An 8,464-nucleotide genomic window follows, 5' to 3' on the forward strand; every position below is an offset into this window, starting at 1 on the left:
CTAATGTTCCGATGTCCATGAAAGAAGTAAAATTACATGTTAATATTCTTCTCACCTGGTCTCTCAAGAAAACAGGAGGGTGCAGTAAATGATCATAGCTCAGGTCCAAACAAGGCTAGTAATCAGGGACGTTCACCTAAATTATACGGTATTATTTGTTTGACTTTATGATTTTTAGTTTCTCCAACTCTTACTGTTTTTCTTTTCATACTCGCCAAGGCCAGTGATGTACCAAGTGGGGTGGCCAGGGAGGCACTGGCCACCCCATATTTTAGGAGGATATCCTCGGACTATCTTAGTTTTCAATGAGTTTTTTTTTAGGCTTGGGCACCCTTTGGCCATCCCATATTAAAAATCTTATCGACGTCCCTACCTCATCCTAATCCCGCTAATCTGATATCCACTTATGGCTAATTAAGGCCCTATTATCATCATAACCCTCCTGAACAATCTGAGACATTCTACTACAACGCGAATGCTTACCTATCGTTTTCTTCCACTCTTACCTATTTGCTGTTAACCTGCTCCAGCCAGTCCCAACAAATATCAAAATTTCACCTCTCCATCTTGTTCTTTGTGTATCTTTTCAGGGGCTGCCACTCAACGATCCCGATTGTTCGTTTGTTATTCATTCTAAGGGCATGAGCCGCCCATAACCATTTATGTAATTTTACTGTGGTCAGTCCATCTTCTCATATTTTCGTCTGTTCGGAGACGCTTTCATTAACTGGCTACCGGCCATCTCCTGTGGGAAGGTCGAGTGGCTACTGGTTGTCTCTGTTAGGGCACCTTCGGAGCAGCTACCAGCCGTCTCCTGACAAAGGTGGGAGCAGCTACCAGCCGTCTCCTGACAAAGGTGGGAGTGGTTACCGCTGTCTCCTTATTATCTCCTGAGCGGCTACCAGCCGTCTCCTGTAGGACGGTCAAGTGGCTACAGGCCGTCTCCTGTAGGACGGTCAAGTGGCTACAGGCCGTCTCCTGTAGGACGGTCAAGTGGCTACAGGCCGTCTCTTTAAGGGCACCTTCAGAGCAGCTACCGGCCATCTCCTGACAAAGACAGGAGTGGCTACAGGCCGTCTCCTTATTACCTCCAGAGCGGCTGCAAGCTGTCTCCTGTAGGAGAGTCGAGTGGATACCGGCCGTCTCATGGGTGCTGACTAGAATAATAGCCCCACTCCGATCTTGTCGAGGGTCAGGTCGCCCGCAAGGTAGTTGCGGGTTCCTGCAATGGTGGCGGCTGGAGAGTTCCAGGTCATAAGGGCGCGCGGCCCGGGCGGACTTACGTCACTCTCTCTCGGAGCTGGACCATGCGTTGTCTGCTCCTCTCTAGGCTCCTTCTGGGGGTGTCGTGTCGTCCTTGGAGCCTATACCCGGCATTTTACTACCATATACTTTTTCTATTACACTAAGAAGGCAAATACCCCTATGATTACCACACATTTCATTTTTCCCTTTTCCTTTGTACAAGGGAATAATTATAGCTGACTTCCAATCCTCTGGGACTCTACCATCCTTCCAGGCCAATCTGCATATCTTCCATATCCAATCTAATACTAGATTTCCTCCGTGCTTTAACATTTCACCACACACTCCATCGATTCCTGGGGCATTCCCCGTTTGACTTTCTTCATTGCTACCGTTACGTCCATTCTACTGATCTCTTTCTCCCTCGATCTGCTTCCATTCTACTAATCTCTCCCTTCCTCATTCTCTCTCCGAGCCATTCCCTAGCCATTCATAGGTTACTCACGTTATTTTCATAATCTTTTTAACAAATCATTACAGTGTTCTCTTCATCTGTTCACTTTTTCTCCCTTCTCCACCAGCAGTCTGTCATTTTCATCTTTCACACTACCACTACCTTCTTTATAACCCTCTCATTAATGCGCGCCCCTGCCACCGTGCCCACCACCTTGCTACGGAGCCGCAGCTCTGCCCCCACCCTAGGAGGACATCACAGCGGGTCAGGTAAATGCACTGTATGAGTCGGGGAAGGAACAGCCACTGCACGTCCTTCTGCTGCAGCCACATCTGGAGCCCGCCTCAGTGTGGCAGCTATTGACCGCGCACCAACAGGCAAATGCAGCAGGAGTGGAGCCGCGACGACGGCCACTGTATGCGTTGGAGAGGGAATGGCCACTGTACATCCCTCATCCACCTCCTCCTCCTCCTCCTCCTACGGGAGTAGCCCCGTGGTAACGGCCACTGTACATACCAGGGAGGAAATGGCCACTGTACGTCCCTCAGCTACTTCCGGTTGGGCAGGCAGACCTGCAGCGATGGCCACTGTACGCGCTGGGGGGGGATCAGCCACTGTGCGTTCCTCACCTGCCTCTTCCTCCTTCGGGAGCAGCCCCATGGCGACGGAGACTGTATGCGCTGGGGAAGGAACGGCCACTGTACGTCCTTCTGCTGCTACCCCAAGGGGCTGTGGACCTGTGACGATGGCCACTGTACGCCCTTCATCCACAGTCCTGAGGGTTCTCCCGGAGGGGAAGGTCCCTTGCGCAGCCCACTCCATACCCCTCAGCTGCGTTGGACACCCTTCTCTCTCTCCCTCCAGGTGTGGTTCCTCGGAGGTGCTGCTGGTCCAGGAGTGGTGGAGAGGTCCTGTCTCCAAAGGCAGGGTTCGCGCCCTACATCCTGCCCCTGGACGATGCTGGATCCTGATGGACACTCCGCGGGCGAGGTGCCACAGCCAACCCCTGACAGCGCCCCAACCTAAAGGCGACCGCATTCCCAAGCCTCCCAGGGCCAGCCCGCAAACCCCAAGGTGGGATCGCTCTGACCTCACTCACCGTCAGCCCTCTGCCAGGAGCAAGAAGCGGCGGGCCTGACTCCTGATGCTGTTCGGGCCCAGCCCCAAGGGCCCCTTACCAGGTCGAGGCCCGAATAGAAGAGGGCCTCCCTGCACCCCGGACCAGACACGCGCCCGGGCAGCGACGCCCCCGAGAGCTGTCCCGTGCCTCCTGCAGGAAGGCTCCCCAGAAGGGCTCCCTTCCACTCCTGGGCACCACTTCAGTTTAACCCAGGCCTCAGCAGTCGAGTGACGACGCCATCAGATCCCACTGTCGTGCTACAGACTTAATAATGAAAGTGACTACGAGCGATATAAAGCAGACAGAAACTCTACCTCTAAAAGTCTCTGTTCCAGTGTATCCAGAGTACTGTGTCTATGTCTAAGCATCCCAGAACCAAAGAATATCCTAGTGTGTGACCAAAGAGACCAACCTACTGCGTACAGTCCAAAGAGATCGAATGTATAAACAGTGTCACCACGGCTGTGTGATATTCTCTCGTGTATTGACTCAGGCGTAAATACCGTGCCAATGTGATATATTATGCTAGTATTAATTAACCTGTCACTTTATCCCATCCATATTCAGTGTATCTTTGATGTATATTGAAAGGGAATTGAACTGAGACAATAGATGTGTTAAGGTATCCTGCCGAGTTTTTATGCCCTGTTCCTTTGTAGGTGTTCTACTTCCGGTCTAGAAAGAGGTCCCCGCTCAGTCGTTGGTGTCTTTAGAATGAGAAGTCGATCTTTAAACATCCAGCATAACACCTACGGCAGTATATGAAAGCAAATATCCTCCAAAAGGCCCATTCCAATAAGATACTCTCAGACGCGCCAACTTTTCTTCTTTCTTCATACATCAGCCATTTTGTCCAAATTTGTCTAGCTTTTGAGTAATTCTGATAAGACACGCAGCAGGGCAAAGGCACCTTGTGCTTCAGAAAGCGTTTCCGTTTTAAAGGGAAAACAGAATTGTTCAGGAGGCGTTCTCCACGAAACTGAGCAAGAATAGGTGAATACTTGTAGGTGCATAATGAATAGCAGGGGTCTGTGTCACAGAGTTATACATAACTCTGTGGTCTGTGTCCGTAAGGGATCAGAGATGATTAGGTATTTATTTTCTTTATTCCCGTTTCCTTAGCGGGCAATCTTACCATACTCAGTGGATTTGTGTTATCATATAATGTATGCCTGTATGTGTGTTTTTGTGTGCGAATGAATATATTTCTGTTTTTTATGAATATTTTTAATTTCCATGATCATGGTGAAATACCAAGGGGAGACCACAGAGAGGCGCAACAAGAGACCGAGCAAGACGGGCATACGTCCCCAACCATCACGCGCCCCTCTTCCCCTCAACGGAATCCACGAGAGGTACGTCAATGTCATCTTGCTGCATTACCCTCTACCTGGGCCAGTGCTCACGAATATTGGGGCAGGGTCTGCGTACCAACAGATAGGGGCGTACCTAGAGGTTTGGGGGCCTGGGGAGCTAAGTTCTTTGCAACAGGGGAACGCCCATCGTGCTTCCCTCACTTGCAGCCCCCGCTGGGTGCAGGGCGGCGGCAATCCCCACCGTGCTCGTCGGGGAGAGGACGCCCACCGTGCTCCTCTCAGCTGCAGTCCCAGGGTCTAGCAGAACCGCGGTGGTGCCCACCGTGCCCGCCAGGGAGAGAACACCCACCATGCTTCCCTCATCCGCTAACCCTGTGGCACCCGCCGAGGGTCACACTCCTTGCTCGCCTCACTCCTCCAGAGGCTAAGAGGGACACTCCTCCTGCTCTCCCCGCACCACAGGGGGCAGAGCCGGCTCCCCAGCGTAGTTGCTGCTGGAAGGGGTCTGGTGTAGCCCTATTGTGAGTCTGGGGGTATACTCACTACTACCAGCGCCCCTATATCACCAAGTGCTGTCGGACTCCCTGAGAAGAAGCAGCAGGCAGCCCCTGTCGGACTCCCAACAAAGGCGAGACTGCAGACACCAGTCACCGAGGGGCGCCCCCAGGACTCCCGGCCAAGATCTCTTCAGACAAGCCAGCAAGCCGTTCTCCACCAAGGGTAGGCGCAAGACAGTGCGCTTGGTCGACCTATTTGGCCCCATCCCCGATAGCCGACGCACCTACGGAGGCCCCTTCAGTGAATGGCCTCTCTCCACACCGCCCAGCAACCCTCACCTGATGATCAGGCGTATGATAGTGGTCCCGCGCTCCTTCAGAGAGCGCACACCTGACGGGACCCCTCCCACACCTAGGTACCACCTGCAGTTATCCTATCAGCCCTGGTCTCAAAACTCCAATCCCCGTATCTCTCATAGTGTGTGTAATCTACCACATTGTATTGTGCCAAGCCACTGTACTCTTTATGTGTAATATACGTGTACGACTGGTAAGCTTTTGTTTTGAGCCCTGTTCCGCTGGTTGGAAAGAACCCAATATCAGACCCTCGTATTCAGAGAGCAAGAAGATGATCTCTGAGCACGTGGCATAATACTTGGGTTAGGTTAGCTTAGGTTGAGATAGCTTAGCTTAGCTTGTCGGATGAGCCAAAAAGGACTATCAGGGTAAGTTAGGTTACTCTAGTTAGGTTAGGTTAGGTGGCACTCAAGAGATACCGCAGGGTTAGGAGGTAACTAGATTGTCATAGTCATATCATGGTTATTATTCATGTGCTTTACAAATGAGGCCCTCCCAAACTCAAACGAACTAAAAAAAATATATAATTTTGGAAGAAAATAACACCAAAAATAGGAAACGGCAATAAAGGAAGTATGTACAGATGATTTATCAGTGGGGACGCGACAAAATGACAAAGACTGCCATGTAAAGTGAAAGAAAACGGTGACAAAAAAAAAAACTTTGGTTATTTTTTTATTAGGCAAATTCACCTTCACTGATCATTTTACTATATTTACTGCTGCCTTTAACTTTAGTAATTAGCGGTAGACATACTGAATTTTGTGGCCATAATAGGTTCATATGGGAGTTATGCATCAATATTTGTCCGAGTTGGCAACCTCAACGTTATTTGTTTACAACTGATCGCGCGGCAAACCGTCAGCGGGGAAGGTATTTATCGTATATTGGTATTTTCTTGGTGCTTAATGAGTGTCGTGTAGCCATAGCTAGCAGGAAATTACCTAACATATATGGTTAGGAGACAAGAAGTTGATTTGTATCATAGTTGTTGCCAGAAGAACATTGACAATTTTGAGTGACGTGCAGATGGATTTTCAATGCTAATTCAAAATTAATCGCGTTTTGAAGTGTTCTTTTGCCGTATATCAGATACTTTTATGCTCAGTTATTCAGTTGAAACGTATTCTCACAGTTTTAGAATGGGTCCATCTGTCCACCCAGGGTTTCGCTGATTGGCTGCTGGTGCTTGGCGTAAAGAACGTTACCGGTATGTTCACTGCAATTCGTCGACCATTAGACTTGCCGTGTTTTACTGTTTTTATCACTACATATGCAAGGCAGTCAGCATTCTCTGGTCTGGTAGGCAGATGGTGAAGGTTAACAATGCTGTTACCCTGGCACCATTACATCTATATGGATCCCTGTATTTTTATTATTTTTAAATACTATGATGCAGCGTTATTGCTAGGTACTAAAAAAAAAAATCATTCATCACAAAATTATGGTTCTGCAGTAATGTCAGTATTGTTGGCAGTGGAGGTAAATTTTTAGAAGTAACCAACGTTTTCTTTTATTATTATTTTTATGGTTTCCAATGCAAAATACTGTTTTAATTAGTTTTGACCTTCATTTTGGGGGGAAAATCCCCCTTTTGTAATTTTGAGTAAGATTTCCAAAAGTGGGTTTATCCCCCCAAATCAAGATCAAAATTAATTGAAAACACACTATTCTGCATTAAACTAACCTAACCTAACCTAACCTAGGCCTAACCTAGGGCCTGACATAGACCGAGTGCACATTCCTGCACCAGCCAATATGGCGCGACATTCATCCGCTACTGAGAGATAGCCTAACCTAAGCCACTATATGACGACCCCTACAAAATTAGCTCCCCCAACTCAAACTAGCCTTAAAAGGTAAGTCTTGGTTAGAATAGTTCAGGGACGTAATATAATGAAAATCAGTAACGTTGGTTACTTCTAAAGTTATACTGCAGTGGACATTATGGGGCACTTTTTTGGGGGGGAAGGGGGGTGTAATCCATGAGACAGGACCACACTGCCTTTTTTTTTTATTTAACCTCTCTATGTGGTTCTTTAGATAGTTTCTGGTTGTATTTTCAAGTTTGTGCCTTTTTATTTCTTTTATAAGTAATGAAAGCATTTGAAAAGTGGTGTTTGTTTGCATTCCCAGATTGTGCCAAAGACAGACGGATGCCATTTTTTAAAGATTATTCTTATCAGTGCCAGTCTCAAAACCTAGCCTAAATTTTTGTAACAACCAGGATTGTGGAGTCGGTGATAATATTTCCCAACTTTGATTCCAAAAATTTTACACGTACAGTATATACTGTATATATATATATATATATATATATATATATATATATATATATATATATATACACAGTATATAATTTTCCTGTGCCTGCCCTCCTCTCTTCATATTTCTCCCATCTTTCCTGTCACTTCTTATTGAGGCATCTGGCAATAGATAATATATATATATATATATATATATATATATATATATATATATATATATATATATATATATATTATATACCATACAATTCTGACAAGTGTATCCTGTACTAATAATACAATGCATGCACATGATACAGATAAATGAATTATTAATATTCATGAATTTTGATAGATGCAGTTCTTAAATCATTCATTTAAAATTCTCTGCTTATAGTGCTTGCATAGTGACAATTATTGATGAAGATGAAACAGGTGATGACTATACAGATATAGCAGGTCCTTCCTTTTTGGCTACAGCTCCTCCTCTGAAATGCCAGCGAGCACAGAAAACAATTGTCACTTCTTCAGTTGCTGCTGCGTTAGATCGGACCAAGACAGGGTTGGCACCAAAGTGGGTAACCCAGTTTTACCCACCCGGGTTTTGTCAGTAAAACCCTCTTGAAAAAACCCACAATTTTACCCACTTTACTGGGTTTTATAAAAATAATGTATTTAATATCAAATTCAGTTTTATTTGATTAAACGATTATATTTTTGCACACAATATCTGAAGTAAATAATGGCTACTTAATCATATTCTATTTCACTGGTTTAAAAAACACAATATCTCCAGGTATTTATAATATACTATCTTGGCAGCATAATCTTAGTGATTAAAAAAAAAAAAAAAAAAAAGCTTATTATACTTCTCATCAACATAAGTAAAACATCTATCTATCTGTCTATTCCCAGACGCCATAATCCCGTACGGGGTGGCCATTTGACTCTGAGTTATTTGTTTTACAGGGAGGGGCACTAACCCTCCACCAACCCATTTGACACGTAGGGAGCACATATGGTTTGGTTATATGGTTACCACCCAGCGTTGTAAATGGTTTCTTGGCTTATAGGAAACCATTTGGCTTGTCACTCAATGTAAAGCCACCTGTAATGGAAAGAAAAGCAATAAGTAGTGACAGGAAAGATAGGAGAAATAGGAAGAGAGGAGGGCAGGCACAGAAAAGGAATGATAAAGGCTAAGGAAGAAGTAGGCAGCACTACATCAA

Source organism: Coenobita brevimanus, chromosome 110, assembly GCF_032717465.1.
Source record: "Coenobita brevimanus isolate Jiangsu-jjx chromosome 110, ASM3271746v2, whole genome shotgun sequence".
NCBI lineage: Eukaryota > Metazoa > Arthropoda > Malacostraca > Decapoda > Coenobitidae > Coenobita > Coenobita brevimanus.